The 12,018-nt window shown below is 36.8% G+C and overlaps 1 protein-coding gene across 1 annotated transcript in view; it reads left to right on the plus strand.

Moving 5' to 3' along the window:
* Window positions 1-11,510: 11,510 nt before the first annotated feature.
* The window catches only part of PPFIBP2 (PPFIA binding protein 2), an 86,307-nt gene continuing 85,799 nt past the window's right edge, over window positions 11,511-12,018 (plus strand). The window contains exon 1 of the mRNA XM_027699441.1: window positions 11,511-11,542. The gene's annotated coding sequence lies outside the window, so the exon portion shown is untranslated. The remainder of the gene's footprint in view (window positions 11,543-12,018) is intronic.

The raw sequence follows: 12,018 nt of genomic DNA on the forward strand, positions 1-12,018 counted from the left end.
TTCCTTGAATGCTAAAAGATGTATCTGACTTCCAAAAAGTTGCAATGGCAGAGTGTGAACTGGTGATTGTATGGGAAGTCTTTTGCGTATCACCGAAGAACATGGTACAAAGTTGATGATGGTTTCCTGAAGCAGATATAAATTTGGAGAGAACAGATCAGCAGGCCTGATTGTCCTTCAGCAAAATCTTGAATTAAAGTGGAGGGGTGAAATAAGGCTGAATGACCAAAGTCAGTTCACACTGATGGAAGACAAAGGTCCAAAGCCTGCCTCTGCTGACTGTGCGTCTTGTTTTCATTAGAGCAACATAACATGAATGAATATTCATAGAGAATGATTCACTTGTTGGTTAGGTCTTCATACTCTTTAAGATCAACAGATTGTGTGCCAGTTAAAGTAATTACTAAAGATAAATCTAAGCTGTTGCGTTCTAATCTGGATTTCCAGCACTTACAGTATGGTAACTGCTGTTTTCCTTTATCTTCTTCTGGAAACAGGTTTGGTTGGTCTCCCCATTCAGAGGTGACTTAGCTGGGGATTGCCTTCTTATTTCTGTCTCTACTGCTCATACAAAAAAGTAATTTTGCTTCCAGTTTGCCCTATTTTCGACCCAGAGTTTATTTCAGAAGTCTTAGTTGGACAGGGGAACATATTCAAGTGTCTCTTGAATGTAGTGAATCCTATTTTTATTCCACAGTACAGTGCAGATGGAAGCATCTGCTTTAATAACACACAATCAGAACATCTTATTCTAATGACATTGCAGTAAGATTTATGAATGTGTTTCTGTGATGGCGATAAACTAATGCACATAATCCAGTCAACTCTTAAACAGAAGTATTCTGATGTTTCACTGCAGACGAAAAAATTCTCTAGCAATGACCTTGAGGAGGAAAATCTGATATTTTAGATAGGAAACAAGCACAAACCATCCCAGGGAGCAAAGTTTTTGCCTTTCTCCTGGTGTTTGCTGTTTGCAGTATTAGACGGGGAATGTATTAAGATCTTCTTGCACAAGACTTTTTCATATTTTACTTAAAATGTTCTATCATTCTGTAGCTCATATGAAGTTTCTATTAGATCATCTTTGATGTCAGTGCCTTGGTGACATTCTGGCCAATGTTAACCCGAGAATGGAATGGTGATCTCCTAGGAATGGAAGAAGATGATCTGAAGACGTGCCTTCCAACCTCAGCTATTCTGTGACTCAATTAATTTTCTGTGATAACATTCCCTGCATAAAAAACTGTTCCAAATAGGTTTAAGTGCAGGCCTCTTACCTAAAGTTTAATATTAATTCCATTCCTTTCTTTCTTGTGGAAAACCTCTTTTTTTCAATTTTTTATGCCCAAGGTAAGGTATGAAGTTGTGCTTTGGTTTATTTGTGACTGTAACCTCCTATGTACTTTGCAGTGAGGGTACAAGTGCTGTAAACTCTTTTGCAATACATCCTTGAAGAACTGTTTCAAGAATGCAAGAAGAACAAATCTTAAAATTCAGAGGTTACTTACATGGACCAGAAACACAGACTGGTTGTAAAATAGGAATGAAAGTAGGATATGTGATTCTCTTAAAAATATATTCATTACATCTGAAAAAAAGTCAAAATTAGTGAGTATTTTCTTTTCTTGAGAGTAGTCTTCTGTAACTAAAAGTGTATGTACAAAATACTTTGGTGTTAGTACAGATAATGCTAACCTGGAAATCTCAGTCATAAGCATTATAAATGATTAGTTAACTATTTCTTGAATTAAAATGATCTTCAATTTAGAAAGCTGAATGAATCCAAAGTAGTAATTTTACCTGAAACTCTGAAGTGCAGTTTGTAGTCTGATCTAGCAAACTTCACATGTACAAAAGCAAGATCATATTAGAAACTTTTGTTACTAGAAGAAAGGAGAGTTGTTAAAAAAAGCTTTGGTGCAAGAAAAAGATCTGTTCTGGCCTGCTTTTGCAGAGCATACAGTAGTGTTGTGAAAAATACTTAATAGCCCACAGTAGTTACTCAACCATACTTTGTCCAGTGTGTGCAACATTTCATAATAGTTGTAAATTAGGCTAAGGATTAAGAAACTGTTTCAAGAATTGTGGTCCAAATCTCTTTTGCTTTGATTGCCTTCTTCATTATAATTGGGAAATTTGGTAGAATCTTCAGTTTCCTTTGTAGATTGTGAAGCGCAGCTGGTTCTCATTTCACATAAACCACCGGCTAAAGAGGGACTTCAGAAGACTGCATTTTTTATTTCTTTTTTAACATGGGGAGAGGAGTTTGTGTTCAGAGTAAATGATTTGTTATAAAAGGAATCCATACTCCGGAGTGAATTTAGCTTGGATTCACCAGTCATTTGTAGTTTTTATTTAATCAGAGCTTCTGATTATCCAGGACTAATTGCGAATGGGACTAGCAGCTGCTCATTTCCTTTGGAAACCCAGATTTGGATACTTAGAAGAAGAGCTTCCAAATTAGTTGAGACTGATAAAAGTGCCATGCTAGGCAGCTTGCCGAGTTTGCCAGGCAGTATGCTCATAAATATCATTTTACTGTAAATGTGTTTTATTTGCTTTCCTTAACTAACAGAGTAAACAGTACTGTTTGCAGCACAGTACTGTAATGAAGCAGAACAATCCCTTATCAATAAGGACTAATAAAGGAGAAAAAAATTTTTCATGACAGAACAGTCTTTTAGGGTTTGTCAATATGGCCATATTTTTCTTTTCAAGTAGGAAAGGACTGGATACTTATTATTTTGGAATGAATAAAACTGTCTTGTATATTTCCACTTGGAGTTTTGGAAAACCACTGAAACACAGGGGACTAAATCTCTTATATAATAAACAGCAAATCAAATTTTCCTTACAAATTTAGTATGAAAGTATAAAGAGGTCATGATTACTGGTATGGAAGCAGACTTAAGTCCATTTTCTGGAAAATTAAATGAACTAAAAAAACTGATAATAAATTCTGAAGAGAAAATTAGCTTCCTGCAATGGATAGTAATTTGGATAGTTTAGCCTTTTTTCTAATTTTTTTAAAAATTTTGATTTTGATGCAATGTCCCTTGGCCCCAGATTGCAAGAAACTTGTGAGATACTTTTCATCCAGACAAATCAGCTGGTAGCTGTTAGGGATTAAAGGACTTTGCAAGTCATTAGCCTGAAATAATTCCATTTTGTGGTTGTTTTAATAAAAAGGTCCAATAAAGGCGTTGTTATCAAACAGTAAAATACGTGATTAAGTTACCTCAGGAAACTCCATAGGTTTATTCACAATCAGACCAAATATGAGTAGTAGGACTTTCAAACAGTTCCAAGACTCAGTTGCTCTGAGTCTTAACATGAAATACTCTGAAGTAAAACAGGATGTGTAAAAGCCTGACACTCAGTATACCCTCAGGTGTCATTGCTGGTTTTGACAGTGTGTTTTACAACTTCTGGCCTTGCTATAATGACATTTGGGCCCTTTAAAGTAATATAAGAATTCTGTTTCTATCCCAGTACAAAGGTGCATTTATTTCAAAGCCAGTAAAAATCTGACTAACTTTATAACAATATATTGCTTTAGGTACTTCTATACTGTAGCACTTGCAGTAACAACTGCAATTTTTCTTTTTATTTTGATAATATGAAAGAGTTTTACTTTGGACTGGAAGTAACACATATAGCACCAATTTTAGGCTACAGTTTTATTTTTTGGCAAATACTTTTGGGTCATTGCTTGTGTTCAAGTAGTCAAAATACTTATCTAGAAAGGAATCTAAAGAAATCCTATGTATGTTCATTATGATAGCTTAGCTTTTTTCGTGTCATAATGGGAATTTACTATTAAAAGAAACAAAAGGGATCCTTTATATATACCCCAGTGATCAATTACACTGACAGCATCCTGAACTTCAGATGTAAATATGTATATAAAAACTAGAAGAATAATGAATAAGGTTATGAATAAGTCTGTTTCTAGGTTCAGTTCTTGCATTCAGTTCGTGTTGAGAAAGGCATTTTTTAATTTGGAAAACTTCCAAAGGCTTTCTGCATCAAGTGTCCTAGCAAAACTGTAAGCTAAACAGTTTGAACTGGAATATGGTAGCTTTAGAGACTCATATGGGGAACCAGTTTTACTGAGCAATTAGTCTTCTCTATCTGGAAATGACACATAATTTTAAAGTTTTGCAAATTCAAATAGGCATTCTGAGGTGTGGAACTGTGGCTGTGATTTTTCCTTATCTCTTTCCCAGTCCTTCACATCATGTATAATTTATAAGGAGAAATATACGTTGATTTTGCTTACCCTTGATAACATGATTTGACATGGAAACTTACTCATTTTGCATTTTTATAGAACTGATAATAAATGCCTTGAACTGGTTGGCAGAAACGGCATGATGGGCTTTGTGGGTGGTAAGAACTTGAGAACACCTGCCATGGTTGGTACTAAAAGGTGCTATATATAACAGTAGAGTTTGAGGATCTCTTTTGCATCCTTTGCCCTTGGATGTATCTACTGTATGGAAGCAGCGTGCTGAGGACTTCAGAACTCTTTTAAGTGTATGAAAAGTTTTTACCAGATACTCAAAACTGGGTATACAATTACTTTATTTTTTTAATTACCTTATTATTACCTAACCTACTTGTTTCAGTTGTGGTGGTGGAACCAAAACAATAAGAGTGCACATAGATGAATGTGAAATAGAAAAACTGAGTCCTTGAGTGGGTTTTCAGTGAGGTGATTCTGTTAAGATTCCTTGCTAGGTAAATATGTGTTTCAGTGAGCAAATACAGCTCCTCTATAGAATAGGTCATTGAGGAGATCTATATATCTTGTCACACATTCATTGTGGGACTGCATTCATTGTATGTTCCCTCTAAAGTCAGCTTCTGCTTTCAGTGCATGCTTGATCTGTCTCTAGGCATCTTGGTATTCGTTTTTCTTCTAGGATCCACTGGACGAACAAGGATAAAGGATGTTGAATTATTCTTGCCACCTGTAATAATGTTTCTTCAGCTGGGAGATATTACAAGTTTCTCTCACCTATTGGAATCTTAAAAGTATTAAATGTTGCTCTTGGATATCGAGTTACTGTTCTGTCTGTCTTGCAGCATTACCTCTCTGTATAACGCTTTTTTAAGAAGTTATAAAATTATGTTACTTCACTAACTATGGAAAGTAAGTGTGGGAGGAGACTATATCATCCTCTGATTTAGAATTTGGCTGTGGCACAGTATTTGGTACAGCTACTTTCTTGGTGTTGGCTAGTTCTGCAAGTAGTTCTGAATAATGGAGGAGCAAAATCAATAAGATATATCATTTTAGATCAGGTTTTAACTTGACGTGAAGAATTGTTGCCTTTTGGTTATGATGTCCAGATGTTAAAAAGATAAATTATTCATCAGTAGGATTGTCTTGTTAAAATTTAGGGCTTGACATGGTTCAGTGATCTCGGACCTAGGGGTCTGAGCTTGGGAAGAAGGACGTACTACTAATAGCGGACACAAAAAATACAGAATTTACAAGCCACAAAGACTTTCATGAGAACTCCCAAGATAAGGAAGAAACTTATAAAGCCAGCCCAGCAATTGTGCTGAAATCAGCTCCAGCTGGGTAAAAGATAATTTTGGCAGGGAGAGATCATGACCACCAGTTCACAGACCCAAGAAACCCAGTGACTCAAAAGAAGAGAAGGACTGAGAATGTGGACTAATTAGCATAAGAAGCAATGGAATCATTAACCAATAGAAGATAGAATCCTCATTATTAAGAGAACTAGGTAACTTGTAGCCCATGAACATTAATGTCTCTGTTTGCTAAGATGTATAAATAGTGAAAAGTTTTGGTACTCGTTGTGCTGGCTTTGTGGATTTGCCACCCAACACCCCTTTCTGCACAGAATTGTGAATAAATCAAATGTCTCAACTCTGTGTGTAGATTGGCCTCTTGCACACTGGGTGAAAGAGCCTATTTTGGCACGACAGTTATACCTATTCCTTAGGCAGAGAAAGAGGAAAACCTTGAAGATGGCCTTTTAGAAAGACATTTTCATTAATCTTCAGAAAGCAATCAATATAAGAATGTTTTGTTTATAAGCCCATGCGTTAAACTGACACAGCTGTTAAAATTTATATTTTCATTGATATGTTGAGTAATGCGGGATACGGTGCTTTCATAGTGATCCACTTGTTGTTCCTAGTTTAATGCTTTTAATGCAAGCAGATTGAATTTTGTTGAATTTGCTGTTTCTAGAAGAAGTATATTTTTCTTTTCTTTGTTTCCCACAGACACTTTCCTCAAAATAGCTACTGAAGCTTCCAATTTATACAGAAGTACTTGATATTGTCAGTTCCTGTTAGTATGAATTCAGCATATTTGTATTCACAGATGCAGGGTGGGTAATATTAAACCAGTCTGGTGATGTTTCCAGTTATTTATAAATTGCTGCACAGAATGTTTCAGAGGAAAAAAATACTAATATGAAGATAGATTTTACAAAGTCAAAAAGTTGTCTTTATAGTATTCATTTTTAAGCCTTATGTCTAAAGCTGAGTTTAGACTTCACAAAAGCCTTCACATTGTATTTGTAAAGTTGGTACAAATTCAGGACTGAGCTTTATAATCTGAGTAACCCAAGAGCAGACCTTTTCATAATAAGAAATAATTACAAGAAATGTCTCTCTTCATCGTGTCTAGGTGGAATTGTTTCTCTGTGCAGTCTAACCCAGAATGCAGTTTTGTGGTTTTGTTTGTTTGTTTTTTTCTGTAATGTCAGAACATTCACTGAAAAATTATAGAAAAATTATTTGAATAGAAATCGGATAAGTCTTCAACACCTGTGAAACATCGTAGTTCCTATCCAGTCTGTGTTTCATAAAGTCTCATGCTTACAGATTATTGGAAGAGAGCAGGAGGCTGATCACTGTGTAGCTTGTGTTGCACTGAACATCATTGGAGACAAACCACTAGGCCAGACAGGCTTTTGGTCTGAACAAGCGTGACTGTTCTTATGGTGTCGTAAGAGTTCCAAAAATACGGAGCTGTTTCTGCTTCTGAGTCATATGAAGTTGATGGATACCTGTCTTGATTACATTGCAGGAGATAATAAATAAGAGGTTGAGGCACTAGGACCAAGGACAGCAAGGTCTCTGTAGACTATGCCAGTGGGCTGAGGAGTGTTTGCTCTTTGTTGGCAAAGCAGCTGATTTTTACAGTGACCCTCTGTGTACATCAAGGAACTGAAGAAATGGAGAAGATTTGAAAATTGGACCTCCTTACATTTCTTTGAGATATCAGATCTTCTGGCCCTATGTTGGCACTGGCTTCCTTCAATGAAGCATCTTGCCTTTTCAGACTAATATTCCAAATGGTACTTGCAGAATTTAGTGCAAAATCTCTGTTTCACAGAGCTTATGTGCACTTCTATATCCCTAGTGGGATTTCTACACATGTACTTAGATTAATAAACTAAGTTAGTAGTAGTGCTTGTTCTGCTGAGTTGGTTCTGAATCATAGAATGGCCTGAGTTGGAAGGGACCTCAAAAATAATCTAGTTCCAGCTCCCTGCCAGGGTCAGGGACACCTTTCACTAGACCAGGTTGCTCAGAGCCCTATCCATCCGGGCCTTGAACACTTGCAGGGTTGGGGCATCCACTACTTCTCTGGGCAACCCATTCCAGTGCCTCACCACCCTCACAGCAAAGAATTTCTTCCTAGTATCTAATATAAACCTACTCTCTTTCAGTCTGAATCCATTCCCCCTTGTCCTGTCACTACATGCTCTTGTAAAATGTCTCTCTCCATCTTCCTTGTCGGCTCCCTTCATGTACTGGAAGGCTGCAATTAGGTCTCCCCAAAGCTTCTCTTTCCCAGACTGAACAACCCCAATTCTGTCAGCCTTTCCTCATAGGAGAGGTGCTCCTTCCCTCTAATCAACTTATTTCCATTTAGACAACTTACTGAAACTCACAAAGCCAAATGAAAATTGGACAGTAGGATTTTCCATAAGGAACTGGCCTGATCCAGTTGTCCTGGCCAGGATGAAAAGCCTTTGTTTCAGAGAGTTTTGAAAAAAGCACAAGAACTATTTATGAACCATAAGAAATATTATTCCCAATTCTCAAGGTTTAAAGAGTGTTCTTTCCAGCAGCATAGCTTGTCTAATTTTTTAGGATTTTGATAGAGGATAGCTTTGAAAACTTTTGCTAATCATTCATATCTGATGTCTCTTAATTTCTGTCAAGGGGTTTGTCCTCTGCTTTACTCCAGGGCAAAGAGTTAATTTGTGCATGAATTCTGTGTTTACTTTTATTATAACTTCTCACCTTACAATTTACTAGAGCATGAATTTACTTTCAGGGGGCGAGGGTGAGGGGAAGGTGTGGTGTGTGCAGCTTCCCAGGCATTGGATCTGGAGTTAAGTAACTTCAAAGATCTAGTTGAAATGTTGACCTTCGTGGAAGAAAATTTGAAGCTGTGACCTTGAGGCCGGTGAATACCTGAGATTGGAAGAAAAAGAGATAAACATAGTTTATTTTAAATGTCAGAATTTTGAGGATCTAACTCTTTCTAATTCTAAAACTCTTAGAACTAAATGCGAACTGTAATACAAAATCTGACTTTTGTTTACCGTTCATATTTGTGTTTACTTTAAGAGCAGAAATGTTCATAATTTGGTTCAGAAACTTTCCTCTCATGTATTTTACCAGGTAATTCTTTGTTCAGCTGAAGTTTATATCCAAAGCATTTATTCGTTGTGAGGTTGGTTTTTTTTTAATTTTAACTAGTTAGCAGTTGGAACTAGTTAGATGGGTACTGAACTAAAATAATTAGGGTGTTTTTTCACCTAATACAGTAACAAATAATGAATGAAGATTTGCAAAGTTGGAAGCTGTAACATTTTCCTTTATATCATGTGTAACACCGAAAACTTAAAATATCTGATAATTTAAAATTAAATTAAGAAGGACTTTATTAAGCTTTTATGAAAAAATGCTTAAAACAACAGTAAAGGAATGAAGGGTTTTCAGTTGCTAGAAGTGTTATAGAGAGGAGCTGAAGGAAGCTCACTTTGCACATGCCATTCTGTCAGCATCAGCTTTTATATGTAAGGATGAGACTTTGTACAAACATGAGTAATGAAATTTGGTTATGGTACCAATAGTAACTGTAACTCAATATCCACAAGTCCTGTGGAGGAGCTGCTGTGAGGTGATTTGTGTTCTTAAAAGCATCATAAAGTATCGGTCAGATATAGCATTTTTTAAAGGGTGCTTTCTCTTTTCCTTCTCCCAAATTTCAGACTTGTATTAGCAAACTTAATGGGTTTGTTTTTGGAAAGAAATGTTCAGCTTTGCCTTTGGTACTTCATAGTACAGTAAATTTAACGACATTCAGTTCCCTTTGTATCTTAAATCGAATTATTTAGCATAATATGTTTAAAAGCATCGTAGTTCTTAGTGCTTGTCACTCTAACTTTTATCAGTAGCACACAAAGGTGGTGGTTTTACAGTGCCAGGGTAATACCCACCTGCCTGTATGAGCCAGTTTAGCTTATTAAGTTAGCTGGTTTTTATCATGGAGATATTGTACTGTGCTTCACCTAAGGATGTCCCCTCATATAAGGACTCCCAGCAATATACTGACCAGAGAGTTTAGCAGTTCTACCTGAAATAGTTCAGTATCAGGTCTTTGTTCAACTTTGGCTAATCTGTATTTCTCTATAAAACTTTCCCCTCTGCCTTAGTGTGGACACTTCATACTTTCTTGCTGAAAATAAACAGTCTTGTTTTTATTTATTACATAATGGGTAATCAATGAAAGAATTTTTTACCCTTCTGCCTATTCCAATGAAGCATATGAAAGGGAAATAGAACAAGTAGTGCCTGTATTAGGAAATAAAATGAATTTGAGCCATAATCAGAGAATTATAGAATGATTGGGATCGGAAGGGATGTTAAAGATCATCTAATTCCAACCCCCCCGCTGTGGGCAGAGACACCTTCCATTAGACCAAGTCCCATTCAGCTTGGCCTTGAACACTCCCAGGGATGGGGCATCCACAGCATCTCTGGGCAACCTGTTCCAGTGCCACACCACCCTCACAATTAAAGAATTTCTTCCTAATATCTAACTTAAACCTACTCTTCTTCAGATTAAGGCCATTACCCCTTGTCCTGTCATTACATGCCTTTGCAAAAAGTCCCTCTCCAGCTCTTTTGTAGCCCCTTTAGGTACTGGAAGGCTGCTGGAAGGTCTCCCTGAAGCCTTTTCTTCTCCAGGCTGAACAGCTCCAACTCTCTCAGCCTGTCAGATAAATAGGATTTCTGGCTGGGTAGCCCTGGAGCATCCTTTATAATTAGTGTTCCTTAGGCGGTCATTCTAGTGATCATCAGGAATTCTTCTGCTCCCAGCAGCTGTGTATGGTTATTTAGGACTAAGGATTATCTTAATTAGAGAGTTATGGCAGGTTCTAAAAGGCCAGGATGCAAATATGCATTTATAACTTTTGTAGTTGATGGTGTCATGAGTCCTGCGGAGCCAGTGGGAGACATGAATCAGCAGTTGTGCTCCTGTGGGGTGTCTGGATACCACAGAGCATGTGGCTGGGGGAGAAGCAAGGTGGGAAATAGCGAAGGTGGAAATTGTGCACATTTCTTCATTCCAGGGCAGGAGTCGTCTTGCAGCTGAAGAAGAGTGTGGAGGACTTCTGAAGCTTACCCAAGGCACTCGTTATTTCATTATACCATTAAGTACAAAGCAGCGTAATACTTGAATTTGAGTATTTAAACAGTTTACAAACATATATTTATTCATCCTAGGGAAAAAAATGGTGGTGGTAGTTAATTGTTAGCTGTGTCTGCTAAACGTCAGAGGAATTTGTAGGCCACAGACAAGATCCAAAGATCTGGATTTCTGGAGTTCTTGTCAAAAACCACACCCCTCTCCATAACTGATAGTATTGGCAACCTCATTTTTAGAAGCAACCTTGGGAAAACATCTGAGTTGCCTGAATGTTAACATTCTTACCTCTGGATAGCTGCTGGTTCAAGCCAACCATGAAAGATTCAAATTTAATTAAAGCTTTTCATAATTCTGAAGAACATCTTGTTCATAGTGAATACGTCTGTTAAATATTATGTTCTTTTTGGACACAGTAAGCTGTAGTTTTACATACAGAATGTAGGTTAAGATATTTGCAAGGGATATTGACTCTAAGCACAATAGTTCTGCCAGAGCTTTTTCATTTTATTTGAAATGCAAATCTCAGACTGGGACTTATAGGGTAAAACTAGCTTAGCAAAATAAGTTTAAGAGATTCAGACCAGTTTGCTCTGTCTGCACTTCCTGGAAGATCTCATTACTTAGGTAATTATAACAAACAGGGTTGCAGTATCTCTGTGGGCTGGGCTCTAAATTAGTATGAGCGTGTGGCTTAGAAGGGTCGGTAATAATTTAGACTTATGTCTGCTTAATAGTAAAACTTTGGCTATTAATAGCGAGGAATTTTTACTGATCAGGCAAAAAAGTAAATTCTTTTCTTCTTAGGGACCTCAAAAGGTGAGTAGATTGGTTCTTGTATTTTGCTGTCATATAAATTAATCTAATAAGTCCTGAAGGTTAGAACTTGCTAATATTAAAGCTTGTACTATAATATTAGGGATAGTTTTTGTTCAGTCCTTATCAAAGCTGAAAAAACCTTTTTTTCCCAAATATATGTATATTTTTACATAGTTAAGTAAGTCTTCACGTTCTGCATCTGTTGATGTCATTCAGGAATGAAAACTGTAAAAGGAACTGTGATTAATATACCAGCAAATAGATGAATCCTGTTTGAGGGATTGATAGAGGTGTCTTATTATTTAATAGTATTAGAAAAAGAATCCACAATTGCAGGTATTTGTATAGAACTAGATGAGAAATGGTAACTGAAAAGACAGGAGATCTAATGAGCTGTTTTCACAATATTGCTCAGAACAGTCCAGCTGTAAGAAGGGAGTGTCTGGGAAAGTAAGACTTGCCCGAAGCACAAGCAA

The sequence above is a fragment of the Neopelma chrysocephalum genome, unplaced genomic scaffold, assembly GCF_003984885.1.
Source record: "Neopelma chrysocephalum unplaced genomic scaffold, ASM398488v2 Primary Assembly neopelma1_24, whole genome shotgun sequence".
NCBI lineage: Eukaryota > Metazoa > Chordata > Aves > Passeriformes > Pipridae > Neopelma > Neopelma chrysocephalum.